The sequence below is a fragment of the Aphelocoma coerulescens genome, chromosome 4 (assembly GCF_041296385.1).
Source record: "Aphelocoma coerulescens isolate FSJ_1873_10779 chromosome 4, UR_Acoe_1.0, whole genome shotgun sequence".
In the NCBI taxonomy this organism is placed as follows: domain Eukaryota; kingdom Metazoa; phylum Chordata; class Aves; order Passeriformes; family Corvidae; genus Aphelocoma; species Aphelocoma coerulescens.
Window position 1 is genome coordinate 57523613 of NC_091017.1, and position 26497 is coordinate 57550109.

The following is a 26497-nucleotide window of genomic DNA, read 5'->3' on the forward strand; positions in this document are numbered from 1 at the left end:
CTAATATTTGACCTGTAAGGCTGATTGACAGAAATAATGAGTTTTTCCAGCTTCCATTGAATTTACCTGGCACTCATTACAGAACTGAATTTAATAGAAGGAATAGAGAAGGAAAAAGAGGAAGCACAGAGAGAAAAATCCTAAAAATCCTAGAATAGATCCCAAAACTGAGTAATCATGTGCTTTTTTTAAACTAAATATTATTATCTTACTTGATGTACCTGGTCCAGTTCTTTGGTTCCTTCACATATCCGTTGATAGTCCATGATTCTAGAGGGAGGGAGAAGTCATGTATCAGATGAGAAGAGGGGGAAGAAGTTTTTGTCAGATACAGCTGGTTTCATGAAATAGAATCTGTGTGTCTGAACAGAAGAGTAATTTTATGAGTGACATCTACCTGGAGCTCTTGTCTGACATGACAGAAACTGTAGAAGGAGATGTGTGAAAAAACAGGACTGAAACATCAGGACACGTAAATAGTGGTTATGCATCACACATTCCATCATGGGAAATTAAAAGGTTAATGAAAATCCCTGATTTCCAAAACAATACACTTTCCAATTTTTAAATGTTTTGTCAGCAAAGGGAAAACAATGTCATGGGGAACATGGGAGAAAACATAAACCCCTCTAACATCTGTTCTGGTTTTTACTCATGAAATAAACCCAGGAAGATGAAGCAGATTTGAGAATATTTGCTGGGTGTGCTCTGCTACAGCTCAACCTCAAGGGCACAATAAACTTAGAACAAGTGCTTAGAAACAGATCAAAGATCCAATGAATTATTTTGCATTTTTAACCTCTGACCAAAACACCATATCCTGAATACTGTTGCTGTTAATTGGAGAGCTTAAAAGATAAGCAGCATACAGGGACAACCATTGCCATAGGAAAGTAAAACTTTGTGATTAATTATGGCATATTCCCTTGTCTATTCAATATGTTTATGTAGAATCTTTTTATTCTTTCAGCAATAATATTAGAACTTTTCCCCTACTGAGTAATATTTAAACTCATGTGTATGCAAATTTAAAAGGTGAGAATGCACATAAGTATCTATTGAGCTTATTGTTACCTATGTAAAAAAATTAAACACAAATCTAAGTGAACATTGTTCACTTACATTTTTCACAGTTTAGTGGCAAAAGTTAAATTTATTTGAAATCTAAGTCCAGTTTGAAGAGATCAATACTTAAGCAAACTCCATTTTCAATTTGCACATTGGTCTATAAACTAATGATATTTCTTTAAAGTTCATTGAAAAGTCAGTGTGTTCTTTTCAGTCTGTCTTGAATAATAATATCGCTCTGGATCAAGTTACCTGTCTGTTAAATGTTGATGATCAAATGATTTTATAAATTGATGCACAATACTTTGAATTATGTGTATTCAGTTTCATGACATTTTTTTGTTATTTTCCCATGTTTTGGTGACTAGTTACCAAAATATGTGAAAATCTTTCTAATGGTATAACAAACTTAACAAAACAGGAAAAATGTGTTACTGAATTTTAATTCCATGGACTGAAATTGAAATTCATATCAATTCAGCACATTTAAACAACCAAGTAGTACTGAGTAGTGGATAAATGTTTTTATTTGCATGTTTAATTGTTTCTTTAGACAATAACAGTAATGCTACTTTATAATATGAAAATCCTAGAATTTAATTGAAATAATAGGCTTTTGTAATTTAAATTAATAGCCTTCAATCCTGTGTTTTGTATGTTGACAAGTCTGTGTCTCTGACCAGATTGCTCTTCTTTTTATTGGTTCAACCATACACTCAGTGAAGTGGAACTAAGAGCTTGACATTCACTAAAAATTACAGGATGCATTTAAAAGCATTTACCTGGTAGTAAGAAAGTGTTATGATCTACAAAAATCTGCATTTTACCCTATTACTAGATTTAAAGAGAAATATATAAAAGTAGAAGATGATTCCTTTTAAAGCTAATTATGGTCTTTGTTGTTTTTATTAAAGGGAAAGCCTCTTGATTGTCACACCTGGGTATAGGATCCAGAGCTTTAGATTCAGAAGAAATTCTGGTCATAAATAATTTTAGCATTAAAATATATCTTCTACATCTATATTTTTCTTTTCCCAACCTTTCGATCTTAGTTTTTTACTATATATGGTGATGGACATTTATACCTGTTAGTTTGGTGTTTCATGGCAAGCATAACAATTTTAGAATTTGCAGTCACATTGTGTAACAAAAAATGACTAATACCCAGAGACTGACCTTTATTAATTACCTGTAATTTGTCAGCTGGCACCTTAGGGTTTGGTTTGTTGGTTTGGGGTTTTTTTAAAAGAAAAAATCCTGCTTAACGCAATCAGTAGCAATTAAAAGAATTACATATGGCATTTTCCTTTTTTTAGGATAAGGTCAAGAAAAAAAAAGTGATGCCATTTCATTAAAATGTAAATATGTCAACTGAAATTTAGGTAACTGAGTATTAATGATTTAATTGACAGGATGAAACCTTCCTAAAAGCAAAGAGAAGATTCAATAATACCAGTCTGAGCACAGGTAATAACTGATTTCAATGGAGAAATACTGTCTTCAGTGAAAAAGTCTTTTCATAAAATCATGAGCTTGAATATATAATAGTTTATCTTTAGTGAATATATTCATGGAGAAATAAAAGGCTGAATAAAATTGAAAGAAAGCTATCAGCTGTATCACAATTTCAGGTTAGGCAATTTAGATTTACTTCAACAGTTTTTCTAAATAAAGCTTTGATATGGTTCATGAAAGAAAAGTGCAATTTGCTATTAAATCGGTCTATTTACATAAGTTTTGAGAGGAATAACCATTCTCGCTAAAAAAGTAAGCACTTGTACTCTATATAGCTCTGAACATTAATGATTATGTGCCAAATACATCTAGCAAATACATTTCTCTTCTGTAATTCCAATCGAATTGCTGTTGCTGAACTCAGAGTTGAATTTAGTTCTGTGTGCTTCAAGACTAATGACTAAAACTACAAGAGATGCTAGGCCTCAAACACTGGCAATAAGCATATCAATTTAATATGCAGGTCCTCCAAACATTTGTCTATTTGTCTTTTAATTCTGGAGTCACCCATAACAGACAGGCAAAGACTTTAAACTTTTTGTTGGTGAAGTTAACCTGTGTGTTTCAAGTCATCTCTATGACAGCTTAAGCATTCACAGTGCTTAATGGTCAGGTTGTACAACAGCAGTTACCAACAGTTGTTGTTCAAAAGTGTAAATATTTTTACTCCAATTTTAGACACATCCAATGGCTTTTAACAAGGTTTGGATCATTTTCTTAATTTCATCACTTGAACCGATTGACAATGTGTTATCAAAGTGATGACAAAGGATGGCTAGGAAGTAGGTTGTGCACAGACTGAATCAGTTCTATCCACTGCAGCTTTCCAGGTATCTGAGCTAAAGCATAAAGCTGTAGTTAAAGCTTTTCATAAAGCTTGTTTGCAGCCAGAAAGCTGCATATCTAAAGCAACATTAGCTGACAGAAGCAAACAGGGCATTTCTTTAGCACTTAAGTACAACTTTTAACTCATTTAGGCTTCAAAATCATGAAAATTGTCTCTATAATGTCATTAATACATCAGTTGTCTACTAGAATCTCTGTGAAGTTTGGTACAACTGGCAACTTTACTAGTGTTGTGACACAGACTTTTGCTACTTTTTGCTATGCCACTATTTTCTTTAGCATGTTATGATCCACAATTGAGGCCCTCTGATTTACAGGTTTGATTTATTAGAATAGCAGACTTCACATAACGTCTTAGAAAAAATATAATTGTGTTGATCCTGCATTGGACAGGAAGATGGATTATGAATGTCCTATTGAAATTTGTTTCATGTATATTCTATAGGCATCCTATCTCACTCTCCTGAGAAAATAGCTTCCCATGGCTTGGACAGATGCACTTGTAGCTGGGTTAAAAATTGACTGGATGGCCGGGCCTGGAAAGCGGGAGTGAATGGAGTTACATCCAGATGGGAACCAGTCACTAGTGGTGTTTCTCAGAGCACAGTGTTGGGGCCAGTCCTGTTAAATATCTTCACTGACTATCTGGACAAGAGGATTGAGGGCACCCTCAGTTTTGGATGACAGCAGCTTGGGTGGGAGTGTTGATCTGCTGCAGGGTAGCAGGGCTCTGCAGAGGGACCAGGACAGGCTTGATTGATGACAGGACAATTGTATGAGGTTCAAAATGACAAAGTGCTGAGTCTTGCACAACGACCTGGCAGTGCTGCAGGCTTAGGGAAGAATGGCTGGAAAGCTGCCTGGTGGAAAAGGACCTGGAGCTGCTGGTAGACAGCCAGCTGAACATGAGCCAGCTGTGCCCAGGTGGCCAAGAAGGCCAATGGCACCTGGCCTGTGTCAGCAATAGTGTGGCCAGCAGGACCAGGGCAGTGACTGTCCCCCTGTACCCGGCACTGGTGGGGCCACACCTCAAATCCTGTGTCCAGTTCTGGGCCCCTCAGTAAGAGAAAGACATTGAGGGGCTGGAGCATGTCCAGAGAAGGGCAGCAGAGCTGGTGAAGGGGTTGGAGAACAAATCCTTTGAGGAGCAGCTGAGGGAGCTGGGGTTGTTTAGTCTGAGAAAGGAAAGACCAGGGGGAACCTTATTGCTCTCTGCAACTACCTGAGAGGAGGTTTTGGACAAGTGGGGGTTGGTCTTTTCTCCCACTTAACTGGTAACAGAATGAGAGGAAATCTCCCCATTGTGCCATGGGAGGTTTACATTGGAGACAGGGTTTTGTGGTGAGGATGGCAGAGCTAGGCTAGGGTTTGGAGTCAATGATTTTGCAACCTTAATGATTCTATGGTTCTCCATCTATATTCTATGTACTTACAACTGCCATGCTGGATTGGACCTCAGGAAAGATGAAGGTGAAGTAATTGTATTTCATGTAGTACCCTGAGAGTTGCATCAACAAGAGAGGATATGGGAGTTCAAATTATTGATTGCATGAAAAACCTGAGTATTTCCTCTTACAGTATAGAATAATACTGTAAACATTATCTATAATGCATTCTGGATATTTAATTTATCTTTTTGAATAAAGAATAAAGAATAAAGAGATGTTTAAAATGGGGCAGTTTTATTATGCCATTTGCTTTTTTGGAGTCCATTAATAAAATAAAATGGAAAGAAACAGAATTCTAGGGAATTCTTCTCACTCACAGGACCACTGGATAAGCAAGGTCCCAAGTAAACCTATGGATGAAGAGTTTTCATTGGAAATACAGAGATATATTTGGCCTATGTTGGTTTGAAGTTAGGCAGCCACTGAGTGGCAATTCAAAAGACATTGAGCAGTGAGGTGTGAGAGAAGACTGACAGGGGTTTTCCAAAATATCCCTTCAGTTACTTCAGCAATACTAATATCTTGAAAGCTGCTCTATTTAGATGAACCAAAAACCTTCCTGTATAGGAAAAACCACATTTTGTGCATTAGATCTCTATTCCTCTTTCATAATTTTGAAGGATGATCATTGCTAGAACAATAGCAAAAGAGTAATTTATTTACCGTGCCAGTGAGGAAGTCTATTCCTAGTCAGTCCTGTGAAAATAAAATTAAGCCAGAGCAGCGTTCAAACACAGAATATTTTATTTGGCTCTTGAGTATTATATTCAAACACACAGACTCAGAAATCACTTTAAAAAAAATCTTCCAGTGTTAAAAACGTTCCTAAACAAATGATTCTGTCAGATTAACTGCTGCACACCTACATTAGTCTGAAATAAGAATATGTTTTCAGGTATCGTATGGCTACCCCTTATGAAGCTGCCACACAGCAGGATTGTTGGCTTATGGCTGTTGATAGATTCTATCAGTATCTGCTGATAAATATTGGTTCTTCAAGTGATGATGTCTTAATAGTAGCCACTGAAGTTATGCAAACTTCTTAGTCTTCTTTAATCAGCACTGAATAGAAAGAGAATTTTTAAATTAAAAATAAAGCTTTATTGCATTTATGTTAGGTCACCAAAAATTGCCATAATCATAGTTTCTAAAGACTGCTCATTTCTAACATAACTGTATTTTAGAAGAGTGTTACTGCAATTGTTCATCTCTCAATATGCAGAGATTATTATTTAATACATTTCAGTCAAATTGTGGAAAGACCAAAACTTGCTGACACTTCTGAGACTTCTATTCACCAATGCCTTTATTATAACAGTTTCTCAAATGTAATTGCTCTGAAATTAATTTTCTAATCCTACAGTTTCAATTGTTGGCAAAAGATTGAAATAGGAACAAGAGCCTAGATACTCAGAGGGTTCTCAGAGGGCTTGGACTTAGGTCTTGCTGTTGTGTTAGCAACTATGCAGTAGTTGTGCCTTTGACCTTAGCTTAATTGCAAAAGATGATCTGTAATAAGAGCTTTATATGAAATGTAAATAAATGTCAACTGGTGTATTAACGGGCTAATTTATTCATTCGTGTAACAATAGCAAAACAAATGTAGTATTCATTAATGAAAACCAAGCATATGTTGAGGCTGGGAAAGCACTGTAGCTGTGTGGCTCCTCCAGTAAGTATATTGGCATGCAAAATTACAACTCTGGCAGAGAAAATGCAAATGAATAGGGGAAAAAGCAAAATGGAATACCATTATTGTGCTGTCGGTATCAAAGTTTCTCAGTGATCAGACTGGGGACCAATTTAATTTTTTTAAACTGGAACTGAAGTGTGAAGTTCTGCTGAAAATTCCAGTGAGCAAAACTGGAGGACACAATAGATAAAGGAGTCAAAATAGCATTATAGTCAGAAGTGAATGATGATTTGCTCTTTAAGCTAGTAAGTAGAAATGAGATGTAACTTACTAGTATAAAGTGCAAATCAGGCACTCAGGTAGCAGACAAATGATTCCCAATCCTCAGGCAAAATTACCTAGTTAACTTAAACTGTAGTTAGTTCTTCATTAGCTTCTCAGTTAGACTGAGATGGGCTATGGGAAACAGTTTTTAGAATACATTAGGGAGAAGTAACAGGGAAAGACAGTGACTAGTAGCTGGTGACAGAGGAGCAAGAACCACTTTACTGGCACAAACAGTCCCAGAAGAGAATGCATGTCCTCAGCCTTGGGACTACAGTGGTCTGAATTCTTCTGGTTAGCTTAGGCAATGTGATATCCCAGTTTAAATATTCCAGATGTGAGAATTGCAACACTGATGCCCAAACTATGCTCACTATAAGGGCAAGTCTTTTATATTTTAAGGGCATATCAACAGATAAAGATTTGGTCAGTTCATTTGATTCATAGATTCAGTTCAGAAATGCCTAACCCCTGTCCCTGCTTTGATGAAAAATGCAAAATAAAACTTGCACCATTTTATAAGAAAACCTCCTTAATGATTTTATTTATATAAGTATTGTGCTGTTCCTTTCTATTGAGTTGAAGTTAGATGTGAAAATGGTTTTAACTTTTGAATGAATAAACCAATTTTCTGTCAGTTATTATATTGTGTGGTGAGGTTGGGGAAAGATGGCTGGGGATAAAATTAGAGGAAACTGGGAAGTTATATTCACATCTTAACAGAAGTTATAATGGTACTGAAATTATGGGGTTGCTACTCCCTGGATGGAATGCAGCTGGCATGCTCAAAACATATTCTATGATGATTCCCCATAGACACAATCTGCAATCATAAGCACCTGGTAAGGGGGATGGAATGGAGGGTGAAGCAGAGTGCGGACACTGCAGCCAGGCTCTGTTGAAATCTTTGCAGGGAGGGGAACTTGGTGGTACTTTGCAGCTGAGAATCCATGTAACACCTGTCAATCAGGGGAGAGAGGAGGAGATGCCTTGTTGCTGGGCCAATGACTGGGCCAAAATTGCTCTCCTCGGATGAACTTGTTTTTTTATAACGTAACTGTAATATGAATGCACACTTGCACTCCAAAGGTACTCACCTCCAAGGTGCAACCAACCCTTACTGGGCTTGTGCTCTTTATTTTATTGACTATACATCCATCAGTAACAAAGGTATGTATGACTAGAGTCACTCAAGCTCCACCTAACATATAGTATAAAAGTAAATTGAGAATGGGGAAAAGTTAGGTAAGACTCTATCATAGCTGCTGGGATTAGTGGATGGGCTGGACCTGTCTTCTCCCCTGTGGAGACACCTATTGCATAAGAATCATACTCTGTGCACACTAAATAATTTAATTGGGGATTAGAACTTGTCTGTGTATTGCTTTAAATACATTTTTGCAGTCAGATACTACCACCATCAATCCTTGAACCTTAACTTGTTACAATTTTATATTAAAAAAGAGTGTGATTGTCTTGGTGTGAGTCCTTCTTGGATGCTGCCAGTCCCCAGCAGCACACAACATCCTCAAATAAAGTGGAAGATCCACTGAGGGATCCTAAAGTGGGAAGACCTGCTGCGGAGTCTCCTTTGGTGTGTCCCTGAATAAGTCAGTCAAAGTGCCTCTGATCCAGCAGGACTGCTCCTGGGTTCCCCCTGACAGGATGCTGACACTGGTCAGACACAAGGGTCTCAGCTTTCCTGGGATGCTGACAGACAAATCAGACAATAAGGGTTGAGGAAATCTCCCTTTTCACATGACAGAAGGCTTTTGCTATACTGTTCAAGAACACACATAACTAGAGGATGATATTGCTACATGCTTTTAAGAAACTTATGAATATAAGAGGTATGGGTCCAATGTGATTAAGTTATTACTGACAAATAAGTCCAGACAAAAAAATCTGCTATGAAACTAAAGAAGGAACAAACAGGTTAATTCTTAGAATGGGAATTGCTCATAATTCATAGAATAGCAAACACATTGGGTTTTAGTGTGTTTAGAGCTACGAAAGAACAAACCAATATCTATAAACTTAGAGGACTAAACATTAAACATAATTTGCTTGTGTGTAATTTGTGCATACTTTGTTTTCTAGCAAGCTAAATTGAAATCAAGACAGCTAATCTGAATTGCCATAAATTCTGCTACTATATTCTGCCATGCAAAATTAATGAACAAAATAACTAAATAAGGAGGTACTCTAAATGAACTAAGGAGCACAATTATACCAAGACCCTTAAAGTGAGATAATGCAAATCCATCCTGGAAATATTTGCAATGTGTGCAAAATATGTGTGAAAATGAAAACACATGGCTATTTCTCACCAAATATTCTTGCTCACAATACTGTAAACAGTCATAAAAATATGTAGCAGCAAACATGATATGTTGTAACAGATTTTGTTTAAAAATGCCTAGAAATGAAGCAGGAACTAAATTTTCAATAAGGCAGAACTAAGAAATTAAGGTACATGGATTAAGTATTTGAGGAGGTAAATATTCACGATAATCAATACATTCATATAGTCCACTATAACTTTTGAAAAAGTATATCAAGACCTGTTCCTAGACACTTACATGAATGACACTCTTGGGTTTTTCCAAACATACTGTTCACTCACTGCAGAAAAAAAACTCTTCAAATTTTAAGAAGAACAAAAGTTATACAGAATGAATAATAAGGTTAAGATCTTTTTTCTAGTCTGATCTGCATATGTGCTCACTGGAACATAACATTAGATATTTGGGGTTTAATTGTTTCCACCAAAGCACACACTGAAATCACTCAGCTTTGCTTGACTGGTGTGGGGTTTTTTTGTTTGGGGTGGTGTTTTGTGTTTTATTTTGATTTTTGGCTATTTTTTCCTTCTATAGGAAAGCAATAACCTTTTTTTTTTCAGATTATTAAAAAAAATAAAGTAGAACTCATAAGTGAAAATAGTAACTTCATTGAACATAGATGTGAGGGAGGAAAATGAATAATAAATTTTTGTGTGTAAAAAAAGTATTGCTTCAATCTGAGCAAAACTGTGAGAAAAACTGTGAGAAAAGAGGCTAAATGACTAGAGAAAGCAACTTAATTAAACAAGGGGCTCATGGTCAATGGCAAGTTGAATCAGCAGTGTCCTGGCAGCCAGGAGGGACAGCCATGTTCTGGGGGGGGCATCAGGCACAGCATCACCAGCCAGTCAAGGGAGGGGATTGTCCCGCTTTGCTCTGTGCTGGTACAGCCTCACCTTGAATAATGTGTGCAGTTTTGGGCACCACAATATAAGAAGGATTTAAAGCAGTTAGAGGGTATCCAAAAGAGGGTCATGAAGATATGTGAAGGATCTAGAGGGGAAGCCATATGAGGACTGGCTGACTTCATTTGGTTTGTTCAGCCTGGAGAAAGGGAAGACTGAGGGGAGAACTTGTAGCAGTCTACAACTTCCTCACAAAGGGAAGAGGAGGGGCAGGCACTGATCTCTTCTTTCTGGTGACCACTGACAGGACCCAAGGAAACAGCATGAAACATGTAAATGGTTAAACCTAAATGAGCATGTGGGAAAATTCCTAGTCACCTTTACATTGCCTTAGTTTGCCCCGCTATAAGTGTCTCATTAAAAAAAAAATTGTAGGTAAGGTTTTGTTGAATTCTAAGCTTCATCGTCTGACTTTATCAAGCGCTATATGAAAATTACTCAAAAGATAATATAGTTACTCAAAAAACGATGAGAAACATATAATTTATCTGCTTAAGCTGGTTAACATTCCCACAAATTGGCTGGACAAATATTGAATCGCTAACCATGAAGCAACACAGGTTTTGGTAAAATAGCATTATTCCTTATTGTCCATGGAAGTAACTAAGACATGCAGATATCCAAAGCCTAGCAGTCACAAAGAAGAACTAAAAGTGGTGGATAGAGCCTCCTTTTTTTGACTGTTAAACTCTTTCTGTCACACATAATGAATGCTATATAAAAATCCATTTAACAGCAATGTCACTGAGCCCTGTCTTACAGATTTTTCCATGACCGATGAATGTTTCACAACTACATAAAGATCCAGGGACAAAACCAAATTTGAAGCAGTCTAATCACATAAGGAGTTTCACAATCTATTCAGATTCATTTCCCAGAGTGTTGCTTCTTATGCTGTCTGTTTCTCTGTAAGCCTGTTTAAAACGCTAATATACTTAATACATATTTGCAATACCTAAGAAGTAATCTTGTCCATTCAAACTCAACACATACTAATTTCCTCAAGACTCTTGAACACTTTATAGTGCTAATTATGTCTATTACTGTCATTTACTTTGAAATTGTATGTGGGCTCCCTTCTGAAACAGAAATCCCCAATTTTGCTTAGTAATGAAGAAAGTTCTATTTCAGTAAGCCTTTTTGATCTAATGGCTCTGATTTCATTTAGAAATAATACGTTTACTTGTACAAAGAATGGTGACACATATGTTTAATGCAGATAACTGACTGCTTATCAAATTTGTTCTAATTAGCCTTTTTTTCTTATAGGGTTAATGTAGACACTTTTGGGACACTGCGCAAGAAGCATATGTAATTCACAAGTGAGATGATTTTTAAAAGCAATTTTGCATTTTTTTAATGTTGTTTCTCCAATATATATGGGGTTAAATATAGTACTAAAAATAGTCAATGTCACTAGAATAAAGCTGAGATACCTTGGTTCTAATTAAGTTTTAACCTGATACATTGCATATGTCTGTCTTTCTTTGTGCATCTATGAATTTGTTCATCTTTTTATGAACATGAATCCCAATTCAATCACCTTTCTGTTACAAAGGACTAATTTACATAATTTTGCACCATAGTTTCCATTGTGAAGCACCTTTGAAAAAAAATTAATTACTAGAAAAATGAGCTGCTTCTTCCTTTAGTCTGAGAACTAGACAAAATGGCTTTTTACTTGAGGTTTTGTTTGTTTGATGAAGATGCAGGACACTTTATTTACAGTTGTGTCCTCATACTGAAGGCATGGCTAAGGATCAATATTCTAGTCCTGATCAGGTTGAAACATTTAAATCCCGAGGAGAATGTGCACTTAAATCATTATAAGTATTTTTTAGTTTTATTTTTATTTTTGTCAGAGACAGATAATTCCTTTTGGTAAGATAAACATGAGACAAGCAGTCTTGTGCTATATGATGCCATGGGGCTGATGTATTTAAGATCTTTCTTTGCTCTACACTGAACTGTAAAAATACCTGAAGATGATGTAAGGTCTAATAATCATCTACACCAAAATCACTGTAGAGAAGAAAAGGTGGAGGGAAGACTTATCATTCAAGAATGCTAAAAATTACAAGAACAAGGAAGGGTGGCCTGTTTTTCATGTACATTTTGGATAAAGCTGGCAAGCTTTATGAAGAATCAAGGAGTTTTATCAGAAAAAAACCCCAACCTGCTTGCTTCTAAGGAGATTAAGAGAATGGGAGTTGAGTGGAAGGAATACAATTCTAAAAGTCACATCACAATAATACGGAGATTTAGGAAAGAAGGACAGATGAGTTCAGAATGTATTATATGCCTTCTATTTGTTTTGATTTAGATCAGTGGCTAGAGTTACAGATACAAAGTTATGACATTATTTTATGTGTACATACACCAGTTGGAAAGAAAATCTAAGGAAGATAAGAAGCAGGAAAAATAGTACTGAGAAATTTTGTGAAAAACCCAAAGCAGCATGGTGTTATACTGATAGGAAAGGGAAAAAACCATGAGAAATCTGATCAGTTAGTTTTTCTGAGGATATCAGAAACACTTATTTCCTTGAAGAAGAAAAATTATAGTGGAAGACAGATTTTAAGAGAAACAAGAGAAAGAAATCAATGATTTATATAAGTCACCAAAGCTCCATAACTCTTAGAGATATGGCTGGGTATTTGATGTACTCAGGTATTAATTTATTACTGTGTAATAACAAGAAGCCTTCCTGACCTATGTTGTATGTTAGCATTCACAGCCTGAACCATTTGCTCAGAGATGGTTATGTACATACATATCTCAAATCAGTCTGATCCTCAGCTGAGGACTGTTGTGGTTCAACCCCAGCCAGCCACTAAGTCCCACACAGCTGCTTGCTCACTTTGCAGGTAAGGAAAGCTGTTGCTGGTTTGGCTCCAGGATGGAATGCCCAATCCAGTATGACTGCCAAATTGTGAGGCATTTTAACGTACTTAGCTTATACCATGTGAAGTCTTAGAGAAGTCAAGGTGACTCTTCATGAGATTAGTGCTGCTAGTGATGAATAAGGTTATCACAGTAAACTGATTATCTACATGTCACTTTAAAAATAATTAACGTATTATTAGAAAATAACAAGATCACACCAGCCTCAAAAAATCTGACATTCGTGTTGAAGAAAATGACAGTAATTGGATACCAACTTTTGCTGCAAAGAAGGCATTACTTTAATATTAATTCCATTTTATACAGATATTAAAAATTGAAACAGTTGATTTTACTGACAGCAACTAAATCAGAAATGGAAAAATACATTAGCATAACAGAAATATTCTTCAGTCCAATAAAAATCTAAAATAACAGGGCATGTAGAAAAAATACCAAAGTGCTAAATAAAATTATCAATGAACCATATACAAGAAAAGAAACACATATAAGAAAATAACTTGCTGACAGGGAAGGATTAACTATCTTAATTAAGAAGTACTGGAGTTGTTATGTCAAACAGCTTAGATTTTACCTAGCAATTGGAAATCTGGCAGGATTTATAAAGTACATTTTTCTATTAATAGCAGTCTGTAGAAGTATGGGGAAGAAATGCAGAGAATGCACATTTCAGATCCGCATAATGACATCCATCACATCCCTGTAGGGACATTAGAAAGAGATGTTTAAGTTATGTACCAATCCCATTTTGCTGATAACACTTTTCATCAGAAAAGATGAAACAAATGTGACTTTCAAAATTTAATCATGAAGGACAAGGACATTGGATAACAGTAACCACTTTAAATATCTCAGGAACTTGCACTGTAAATGTGCATGCTATCAACTTGAAGGCAGACCAACAAACTTCAAGGCAAACTACACAGATTATTTTAACTCTTGAAGTAGGAAGGACACACAGTACTTTAAATGTATTATACACATTACAAAAGAGAGGCATATTCTCAGCATCACATAAATATGAAACAGTCAGAGGTGAAAAAAATCTGTAACCAGAGGCCATTAGGTTGCTTTAGGTGGATAAATAACTCCCAATAGCAAAGCAAACATGCAACATTTCATCAAAGCTACGACTTTGGTAGTATGCCTGAAAGAAACATTTAGTATACAGAATGATGATATATTGACAGCTAACACTGAACAAAAGAAATTACATTCTAAATACATTCTAAATTACAGAATATGGTTATGCAATTGAAAGATACAAGTAGATTTTCAAGAATGTTGAGTAACGTGAGAGAATAATTATAAAGATCTTACTAAGAAAATCAAAATTTATTAACTCAGTCAGAAAACCTGATTATAAAAATGACACTGATAAACAGAAAAACAATAATATCTTAATACTGCTGAAATACATATTACAATGCGCCAATATGTAAGAAGGGGCAAAAAACACATTTGCCTTTCTAGTCTTACAGCTAAATAGACAAAGATAAAAAGACTTATGGCTTTATTCTATTGGGGAAAAAAAAATCCCTGAATAGAAAATTTTACTGAAGGATATTTCAATTATTTCAAATATTTCCATATTAGGCACACACTTTTTCCTGTACAACTATGAAGTCAGGGATGGTTACGAAAGGAGTCATAGACAAAGTGTGTATACACATTAAATTCACATACAGCCATGTCACTATCAGCGTGATTTTTGTGCATTTTTTCTTTACTTAGGTATGTTTTTACAGACATTTATTCATCTGCTTAATCAATACAAACAGCTCTTCCCACATTAAATGAATTATTCATATATGTACAAGATTAAGGACTAAACAGTATCTTCCTGAAATGAAAGGTGTTTATCCCCTCTACCACACCCTTGTGAAAGCCCACCTGCAGTGCTGCATCCAGCTCTGGGGTCCTCAGCACAGGAAGGACATGGACCTGTTGGAGTCCAAAAGAGCACTATGAAGATGATCAGGGGGATGAAGCACCTCTGCTGTGGGGAAATGATGAGAAAATTGGAGTTCCTCAGCCTGGAAAAGAGAAGGCTCCAGGGTGACCTAACTGCAGCCTTCCAGTATGTGAAGGGAGCCCACAAGAGAGAAAGAGAGGGACCTTTTACAAGAGCATACAGTGACCGGAATTGGGGAAATGGATTCAAACCAAAAGAGAGATATTAGGAGGAGCTAACTTGCTGTGTGGTTGGTGAGGCACTGGAACAGGTTTCCCAAAGGAGTTGTGGATGCCCCATCCCAGAAGGTGTTCAAGGCCAGGCTGGATGAAGCCCTGAGGAACCTGGTCTAGTGAAAGATGTTCCTGTTCATGTCAGGGGGGTTGGAACTAGATGATATTTAAGGTTCCTCCTAAACCAGGTCATTCTGTGATTCTACGATCTCATGATCCTCTCCCATCATTGAGACTGTAAAGTGAACAATTAGCTCTAGACTGAAGAACAAAACTACATATTAATCTAATTCTCCATCTGATCTTTTACAGAAAGGGTTTTGATGTTTTGTTTATAGTTAATTCATACTTTACCATTGTTATTTCCTTCCATTTCATGATACTGGTATACTGGTCAGAGTAAAATATCATGGGAAAGAGAAATTTGACAGATCGAGCATTTTTTACCTTCCTCCTTCTATGGTTCTCAAAAGAAAACTTGTATCTATGACACTTTGGGACTAATATTGCAAACTTGACAGGTTCAGACAAAACTTTCTGATGTCTTTCCTCAAGCTTGAACATTTTTGTCTTCATTCCCACTACTACTGAGGATATTGAATACACTGAACAAAAACATCATGCTATTCAAAATTAGATGTTGAAATGACAGGATGAATGTGTAAAAAAACATTCAATTACTTAGATATATCTCATTGATTTTCAATATGAAAGTACCAATCACAGTATACACCTTTAATTCCCTAAGAATATCAGACCACACTCACTGTTTCTATGAAGACAGAAAACTTGGTCTCTCTAATGCATAACTAGAAACCAGGATTTCACTTCAGAGGATCAAGCTTTTATCTATAACAATGCAGTATTTTTATTTCCCAGAATAGCTCTCATATAGAGTTGTAAAAGAATTTCCATTGGATCGAAATTCTCTCCTCATTCATCCATGTGTAACAGAGGCCAGAACAGACAGAGGTATTTAGGAAAAGAAGAACAGAAAGAGAACAACTACAAAAGTAATTTTACCTAGTGTACACTCTCGACTTCTAGCAATCAGCACTTTATCTGGACTATCATTATGCAATTTGCAAAGAATATCTGTTAGAAAGAGTAAAGAATATGAAGCCAGACTCTTCTCAGTGGTACCTGGTGACATGACAAGAAGCTTTGGGTACAAACAGGAAGAGTGGAAATTCTGACAGAAAATACAGTGAGGGTAGTGTCAAGAGACTGAAATATTCTATTACTTAAACATTTTCATGAAGGACTTTTAAAATTGTATTACAAAAGCTGCAGAGAAGACTACCGCACCCTGAATGGGGCCTTGAGTGAGGCCTTACCCGGCCCGCTGATGAAGATAAGATAAAGTAACAACTCAGGGCTGAGGACATTCACAAAGCACAAGCTTAACACCTCCAAGGTGGAGACCACAGCCCCAGGGCTATCAGCTGCCAGGCTTGCACAGACCCTCCACCAAAGGGTGGGAGGGAGGAGAGGCTTTGGGTGTGTGTTGGAAACGCCTCTGGTCAGAGGCGCAGTGACTGCCCATCCTCCACTGTGCAGAGGAGCCCAGCTGAGGGGCCCTTCACCCAGTGGGGGGAAACCTTATCCACAGCAGAAGGGGGTGACATGGCCCATAAAAGGTCCCCCCAAAGGGGTCCCCAGACCCTGCACCAGAGCACCAGAGATGATGCAACAGACCCTCAGTGTTGCAAAGGACAGTGTGTCAAGCCAGCCCCTGCAAGGAAGATGTGGGTGCTCCCACCTGGCCCAAAGCGTTTATTAATCCATGGGATTCTGTACTCTCCAGCGCGTGGTGTGGTGGCGTGTGGCAGTGTGGCCACGGCAGCGACGGGGGACCCTCACCACCCAAAGACCAGATGGAGGGGAGCAACGAGACATCGTTGGGACCCTCGGACGGGTGATATGCTTCCACCTAACCCCTGTCCCCTGTCCCTCTTCCCATCCACTTTTCCATTTCTTTTTCTCTTTCTTTTCCCTTCTCTTTGCCTCTTTTACTATTAAATAAAATACATCCATATTTTGGCATCAACATCTAACCTCATTTGGTTTTAATCTCATTTCTGGAAATATTTTGAACCTTCTAAGTTTTTTCTGGTTTATGCACAGAGACTTAGCTTGCTTTGCTTTTCTGCGTTTAAACCAGATCGTAACAGGTAGTTACACTGGAATTGATTGCAAAGAGCTGTGGATTCTCTGTGCTTTGAATTGTTCAAAACCTAAAACCTATAACACAACTGAACACATTTCTAAGCAACCTGTTCCAGCTAATCCTGTTTTAAGCAGGGTGTTTTTCCAGATGACCTCTACGGGTGCCTTCCAATCTCCACAAATCTCTGATTCTGTGGTTCACTTACTTAAGGGTGGGAATATTTATGATATCCACAAAAAATGCCACACTTCAGAACTGCATATGGTTGTAAGTGCACTTGGAAAGCAAAGCTTATGCTTCTTTTTGGATCTCTGCCCAGGAGTAATAGAAGTCTAACCTACACCCCTAAATATGCTTCTCAGGCAGAAATGTACCTGCTTGCATATCAATGACATCAGTGAAGAGAATACAGTTTGTAAAAAAAAAAATAGCAGTTTGAAATTGATATATGATCCTGCCTCACTGAAACAATAATTTCTGTGCTGTCACTTGAGTTTAAATGTAAATAGACCCAGTGCTCTGCTAAAATTATAACCGATTTCCTTTTCACTCACCTGTAGAAAAATAGTATCAAAGTAAAAATGCCTAGTTCTGTGAAAACCTGGTAAAGGTAAAAGTAAAAAATAACCCCAAACAAGTTATAAGTACATGCAATAGACTTGTAAAATAAAAATTTCAAAGTAGATGGAAATCTAAATGTCTGAAGAAAGGCTAATGATGCATAAACTCCTTATTAGATATTTCAGATGGCCCATCTGAGTCACAGAGATTTCCTTCTCATATTGTACTTTCCTGACTGTAATAGCAATGGAAAATTTAATTAAGAACTGTTAGATCATGTGTATCTTTCATGTATAAACTGCTGGAATTTTAAATCCTCCTTTTAACAAGGGAGGGACCTACAGAACTGAAGGGCTTGTAATTGGGGACTGTACCTGAGGTTTCAACTCTACTTCCTGTGCTGAAGATCTTCCTTATAGCACTCAAATCCTCAAACTATCTACTGAAGTTACCTTCCTTTGATAGGAACCTTAAAGCAGCACTTTCCTTGAGGCGACTGCAAAAAAGTCATAGATGCATAAATAGGCCATTAGTTGTCCCTTAAAAAGAAAAAAGAATATCAGTGTTTAAATATCAACATGTTATGGAAATGCTTAAAAAGTAGAAATCAGAAGACACATGAAAATGCTATTCAGGAATAGCCATAACTGGTTTTGCTTATTATTTCTTGTAAAGATTGTCGAGATCATATCTGATTTTATAGAATATTCCCAAATTAGGATTAGATTTTTTTATACACAGAATAAGAGACAGACTTATTGTCCTAGACTTCAAAGTCAGACAAGAGAGGTTTTGTTTCTCTTTTAAAGAGTGATTAAGTGATTTAATGTTGTATGACTTTTTCATCATGTACAAATAGCATTCAGATTTTTTGACTTTCTGTTCTGTTCTTGATACACTCTTACTTCCCTCTGAACATTATCTCAGGATGCCTAGAGTCATATTTACAAGTAAGTAAATGAAGAGGAATAAATATTTTAGGTTTTTAAACACAACTTTATGACACTTTTCAAATAAAGAATCATAACAACATTAGTGCTTCTAATTTAGATAGCGTTTCAGAAAACTACTAGTATTAAGAAACTATTCTTAATTAAGAAGTGCATTTTTAATACAATAGGTACTATAAGTAGCTGTCAGTAGAAAATCCCAAGAAATTTTTATAATGGTGTAGATAAAAAGATGAAATTGTGCATTTAGACTTATTCATGAATCAACAATTAAAATTAGAATAAATGTCATAAATAAAATTTTTAAAAAGAGTTTGACTGAAGCACCTTGACAACTCCAAGCAGAATAATGATCAATTATATCTCTAGAATCTATGTAGTGCAATTATAAGATTCCCAGAATTATCTTTAAAATGATAGATCTATTTGTTTGTTGTACCTCATAGATAGGAAAAAATAGAAAATAAATCGCATTGAGCTAACAAAGTAATTCCATATTGAATTATTTTTCCTTTTAAAAGACAATTGAAAACAAGGACAGTCATCCCTCTGAGCAGTTTAAAACACTGTGGCATCTGAAATAAGTTAGTGAACATCACTAGAGAAATGGTAAGAAATAAAACATGCGGATTTTTGGTAATAAAATGGCATGTTGGTTGCTATCAAAATCAAACATCAGGAAAAGAAATAGTCTTGTCAGAATTATCACAAGAATTGGACAAGGACTACTGAAGATAACACACTTGGATTAAAGGTGAAAAAATGCAGATCTCGAAGGACTTTGTCTCTGCAATCAATTTAAAACAATTCAGTGACAAAAGTATTACATTTAAGGGTACTAAAAAAACATTTATCCTCTTTATCCTTGAAAACAACAAAAATTATTTGAATAGGACAGATATAGTATGTAGGCATGTAAATAACATTGGAATTAGTAGTGGAAGCTTGTTGTATTATCAATTTATCTAGTTTTTGCGTATTAGCTAGTACATTTGATGGTTTGGGATAAAGGAAAGAAAACAACAGAACACAATAACCAGAAACAGAACTTTGCTTTATCAGGATGTGTAACAAGACATTTGATTTAACAGCGTATTTTCTTTCTTGGAAAAGCAACAATTTTCAGGCTAGAATCAAAAAGTTTCATTGTAATCATGGTAACTTAGAAGTAACTTCAGCAGATTATGACCTTTTTTCTATTCCCTAGTTTTTATCTGGAGAAAGAATGTATATATATATTTTCACTCAATCCAGAAATTATCACTTTGTAATCAACCAAAACTCAGGTTTATCTACAAAATGGCAAGCGATCAAACTTTCCTAAAGGAAGGTTTTCCCTCAACATCTCTTTGAGAGTGTTTGAGGGCATTCTAATTATCGGTACATGTCACTTGCTCATTACAAATGTGACTCTGAACTTTATGCATATTACAAAGATTGAAGGATAATTCTTAGTGCCCTCTTCAACAGAACTGCAAATAGGACTACCCTAGACCCAGAGGACAGAAGAGCAGCTTTATGGTGGCTTGTGGGAATAACATATCTTAGTATGCCTTTTAAATTTTAAGTACTTTTAAAATTATGAAAAGCTGTACAACTTCAATATTTAGAGCAAGTTTTTGAAATTTGGCCTGGAGACAACTGTGAGATAAAAAAATAAAATGCACAACATTTTCTTCTGAGATTCTCTTTAGGTTTGAATGACATGAAGTGTGAATTTAATGTCAGTTATCTTTTTGGTAAAGTTCTGATTGCATGTTAAGATAACACACCAGGAAAAATATCTGTCAAGACATAGTCTACAAATAATTTGACAATAATTCCAGCTAGTGGCACTGGCTAGTTTTTCTCCAATTCATTTTAATTTTGTTATCAAAGTCCAATTTCTGAAAGCTGAAATGTTGCATTTAAAGATATTGAAGATTAATAACCTCTTATGCCAAATGTCTTTTCAGGTGGTCTGTGTGAGAGCCATTGCTTTTACTCAAGAACAGGGATGGGAAAAGAATACATTTAAAATAATTGCAAAATAAACATGTATTGGCTCTTTTTCTTCTTATTATTATTTTCTTTATTTTTTATTTAGAAAAGAGGTGTCATTTCCAGGGCAAAAATGACATGGGAATAAAAAGTCTGGGGGGATGGAAAGTTCCTCCTTTACAAGTCAAGATCTGAAAAGTGAGAGCTCTTCATGTTAACAGTAGAGGAAATCACCTACGCGTTAGAGAAACCTGTGTTGCACTAGTATGAAGAAGTTAGCTAACAATTTTTTTCATTTGTGTATCTAAAAAAAAATCTGATTGATTATAATATTTTACCTTAAATACTTTAACTGTCATGAAAAAATGTTTTGGTATTGAATTAACTAAATAACGAATTAAGTAAATAGTCAGTGCTGGCAAAAATGTTGCTTGGTGTTGCAGTGTAAATAATGATATAATATCCCTTACAATGTCACATCCATTTTGTGTTATAATCTAATTTTATATATCCAACTGTTTTTCTACTTTCTGTCACCTTCATCACCAAGTTAGAGCCAATGTATTCCTGGTGGCAACCAGGCAACCAAGGACTATGTTCTGGAGAGATTTCTTTATAATGCAGAGGCCACAAAAGTCATCTCAGGTAACATGTGATGTTCCCATGCATTATTTCTTTTTCTCCCTTCCTGTGACCTGCAGCAAGAGGTACGGATGAAAGAGTAAGGAAAAAACTTTTAATCAAACACAGGAAGACGAGATACTGGAAGAAATGACATCATATGCAATGTTACAAAAGCTGTATAGAATTAAAATCATCTTTTCTGTCCCTGCACATTTTCTTGAACATTTCTACTTAGTTACATCCAGAGATGATAGAGTCATGGAGTATGCTGAACTGGAAAGGGCCCACAAGGATCATCGAGTCCAACTTCTGGCCCTGGTGAGGTAGGCATCATATGCCGACTACACCAGGAAGCAAAAATCCTTCCATAGTTTGTATTTCACAAAGTTGTTTTTCAAACTCAAATTTAGTATTGGTTGTATGATGGAGAATTGTATATTATGGCATTAGCACTGACTACCATTTGAGAGTTGCAAAGACAGTAGCAGTGTAATTCCACTTGCAAGAATTCCTTCTTCAGGGATTGCTGAAACTCTACTGAATTCAGGCTTTTAAGAAGAGAATGTGGTTTTTCAACAGAACATGTCAAATGTCCTACGTTTCAGTTACTTTGTTTTTTCTGTCAAGAGCAGCCTTTAGAGTTGCACAGTACTAACTGAAAAAGGATGTATACCCTTGACAGAAGCTAGTCATAAAATCCACTAGAACCCCAAACCAAAAAACCAGCTCGTCTTCCAGTTGACAACTGCAGTTTAATGCAAAGGTGAAATCAGGTATTTCTGATGATTGCCAATATAGTGTATACAGTTGTGTCCAGCACTATGGTGTTGGACATACATCCCTAATTGAGGTCAAGTGGTGTCTACTTTTCATGACAAATGTTCTGTAAGAACCCATAGAGTGTAAGTACTACATATTCTTTCTAATTTTACTAGAATTATTCTTGGTTTTGTATCCATCCTTTTCTAGCCTTGTTAGCCTGTCTTCATCACCAACATTTTTATGCAGTATTCTGCCCTTTGTGGTCTGAGTTTGCAAAGGTTTTGGCCAAGCTGTGCCACCTCATTACCCATCTGAGATTTTTTCAGTTTCAAATTGTTTGGAGAGAACCGATTCTGCTGTAGTTCTGCAACAACACCAGATTGTGCACCAGGTCTGACGTTATTCTGTATGCATCAGACCTGCAGAATATGTACAGATCCATTGGGAACACTCATCACCTAATGCAACGCCTTCTCACAGAGATAAATGAGTGCCTTATGTTTGCCCTGTGTTAACTCTTGAAAAGTCCTTTGCATCGAAATCACCTCTTACACAGAGGTGTAATATAAAAAAATATAACTATGATATAATCCTAAAGATGTGGATTCTACTTTTTTCTTTTTCACACTAGAACAATTAAGCTGAAGCCCATCTATATTCTTGACAGCTACTGTCAAATCACCTGCAAAACCAAGAGAGTTCATTAAAGAGAACACATTTTTCACAAAGATGTCTTTGGTCCCAATGAAAATACAAAACAAAGGCTGCAGAATAAAAGGACATAGGAAAATAAAGTCTCGAGGAAATAGGCTCAGACAAGAGACAAACACTGAGTTGGAGGATAACAAAACGAGTTCACCAAGTAAACATTCTAAACCAGTGAAATTAGTCAAGACAGTTCTTCAAGCACAAATCATATAGCAGAGTTAATGAGAGGAAAAGCTAAAAAACTCCAGCTCTGAAACCAGCTCTCAGGTATTTTGCATATATGGCAATAATATAGAAATTACTAGAAAATTGTTTGAAGTAGCTGTTTGTTTTGAGAATGTAAACCAGATTTTACTTCAAGAGCAATTTCATAATAATGACGTTTCACATGGAAGAGAGAAACCAAAATTAGAGAGGAAATTCAGTACTGAAAATATTTCTTTGGTTTTATTCCAGCTGATGTCTTTGCTTCCTGGATGTCTGTTTTCTTTTTTATTATTTTTTTTTCAATGTAGCAGGCCTTTACCTTATTTGGCTTACCTTTTAAGACCAAAGTTACTGTACCTTTCATTCCCTGATTCATATTTGCAAGCCAGCAGATGCTAATGGTGCAGAAAAGTGCATATGAGCTTGAGAAAAGTGTTGAATCACAGCATGAAGCCACAGATAATATGGATATATACACTCTAGTTTTACTGACACAGACTTTGAACTGCCATAGATTTGGATAACAGTTGGTCAAATATTTCATTTCAAGGAAATTATTTTTTGTGTGTGTGTGCCAAAAGAAAATATGATGTTAATCTCATGAGACTTGGGCCCCATGCTGCTTCAAATAAGATTAAAGGGATTGCCTACCAGGGTGAAGTTCTATTAAATTTATAAATATTCATTGCTATATTGAAAAGTTTAAAGCAGACTGGATTTCAGTTAATTGCTCACAGAAAGTAATCTTCTTATTTAAAAGAATACTGTTAATTAGATTTTCAAGGGAAAAAGACTGGGATCCAAAGATTTTTGTACAAAGAGAGGGCTTCAGGCAGCTGAGTTTTATGAAAAAGAGAAGCGATCAGATCTATTATGAGGGTAAAATTAGTTACTAGTTTGGTATGAAAATATTTTCCAGTTACAAGATAGTACCACTGTTTTTTTAAAGGATTAATTTTAAAGGAATTTACTCAACCAGTCAGAAGTTCCTGAGTGTTGGTTCAAAAGCTACAGAATCCCTGGCCATATCAGACAAAACGAAATTACTTAAAAGACTTGAGCTATGTCATGCAAAAACACAGACGAGACACGTCAGAGTAGCAAAATGGTCTGTATCAGAAGGGCTACAACAAAAAGAAAACAAAACAAAGCACACCTCTGCCCTCCAAAAAACCACCTCCCCAGTGTCAGTAGACAGCACAGCTCACACCAGTACTGTAATGATGAGAGTAGCTACAAAATGTCAATACGGAAGGCATTACTTGATAACGAATGTGTAAACAATGTTAACAAAGCAGCATTTTCCTCATAATGTCTTGCAAAGTGCTCTACTTTAGCTGTATTTCCAGAAACAGCATTTACAAGGCATACTGTTGGAATTCAGCAACACACAGGAAAATACCAGTGGTAATGAAAAGTACTGATACAGTGTTTTTGCCAAGAATTGCATATACTCAGGGTGCTCAAGGCTAGAAGCTACAATTTGTCTATCAAATTGGTTTATCACAGGCTGCAATAATTGAACAGTTGTCCATACATTAAAAAAAGAAAAAAAAAAAAAGGCTGAATTTGGCTAGGGTTTCCTCTACATGGGGAAATAAATGGGAAATGAACTAAAATGTAAAATGAGAGGCCACTAAGTTGTCTCAGTAACTCTCCATAAGAAGACTCCTTTGCTGTAAGAGTGATGCTGTGAAATGGATTTTATCATGCTTTGGGAACATATTAAGATACAATGCATTAAAGTTTTCTTTAGTATGACATTTTCTTCGCCAAACAGGCACTATAAGAATGGCAACAGAGAAGTAAATAAATTCCTTCTTCTCATTAATTTCCACATGTAGATGGTTTTTAAATAACATCTAGTTAAAATTTGTCACACAGGCTATACTGGTAGAGAGAATCCACTTTGATTATTTATACCAAAGGTTAATCATCCTTTTAACAAGGATTTTTCTTTTCACATTTAGAATATATACAACCTTGGCTTCAATCCTTAGTTCTTTTTTCTCTTCTTTTTAACTATTCAAATAAGGGGGCCTTTTGTAGTCTATTATGAATATACTGAATGAAAAGAATTTTTAAAGTCAGTGGAAAAAGCTCTCATTAACTTCAGAGGGTTTGAAACTGCTCCAGAAAATCCTAAAAAGTTTTCTTACTTTTTTTTTCATTCCTTCATGAAGTGTGTTTTCCAGTCTGCTGAATAATGAATATTTTGTTCAACATTGAGGGAAAAAGCACAAAATAAAACTGATTTGTTCTGAGGGGTAATGCATAACCGCTTCTAGGTTGTTATTAAAGTAGGAGTGAGCCCAGGAGATGAATCTGTAATTACATGGATCCAGTTGTTTTGATATTTCTCACAGCTAACATAGTTCTAGATCTTAAATAGGACAGATGCCTGCCTCAATATGAAGTTGTGGTTTAACCCAGCCAGCTACCAAGCACCACATAGCTGCTTGGTCACTCCTCCACTAGCTGAATAAGCAAGAGAATCAAAAGGGTAAAAGCAAGAAAATTCATGGGTTGAAATAAAGACAATTTAACAGACAGAGGAAGTAAAAGTCACTTATGCAAGCAAAGCAAAACAAGGAATTCATTCACCACTTCCCATTGGAAGACAGGTGTTCAGCCATCTCCAGGACAGCAGATCCCCATCCCATGTAATGGTGACTTGGGAAGACAAATGCCTTCATTTAAGATGTCCCCCCATTCCTTCCTCTTCCCCCCACTTTATATACAGAGCATGATGTCACATGGGCTGGAATATCCCTTTGGTCAGTTTGGGTCACCTGTCCTGGCTGTGTCTCCTCCCAACATCCCAGGCACCCCCAGCTTCCTCGCCAGCATGATAATACAAAAAGCAGAAAATGTCTTGGCTCTCTGTAAGCACTGCTCAGCAATAACAAAAATATCTATATATTATCAACCCTGTGTTCAGCACAAATCCAAAACACAGCCTCATACCAGCCACTGTGAAGAAAATTAACTCTACCCCAGACAAAACCAGCATACAAGTTGTTGCACTCCGCTGTGGCGAACTGCGGGGAGTTAATTTAAAGCAGATGTTCTAGAACGAAATGAAGCCCAATGAGGAAAATATTATATCTGAGAACCATTTATTGGTAATGAAAAGTGCATTGCCCTAGTAAAGAAGAAATGAAACAACAGAAAAGGAGGAAGGAGAAGGAAACATAATGGGGGGAGAGAGAGAGAGAAGGGAGAGAGACAGAAAAAGTGGGCCCAACCACCAGAACTTTGGAGCGCTGTTGATGTCCAAGTGGCAGGGAATGTGTGCACGCTGCCTGCCAGGGAGCCTGCGCAGCTCCCGGAAAGGCACAGCTCCACAGGCACAGCTCC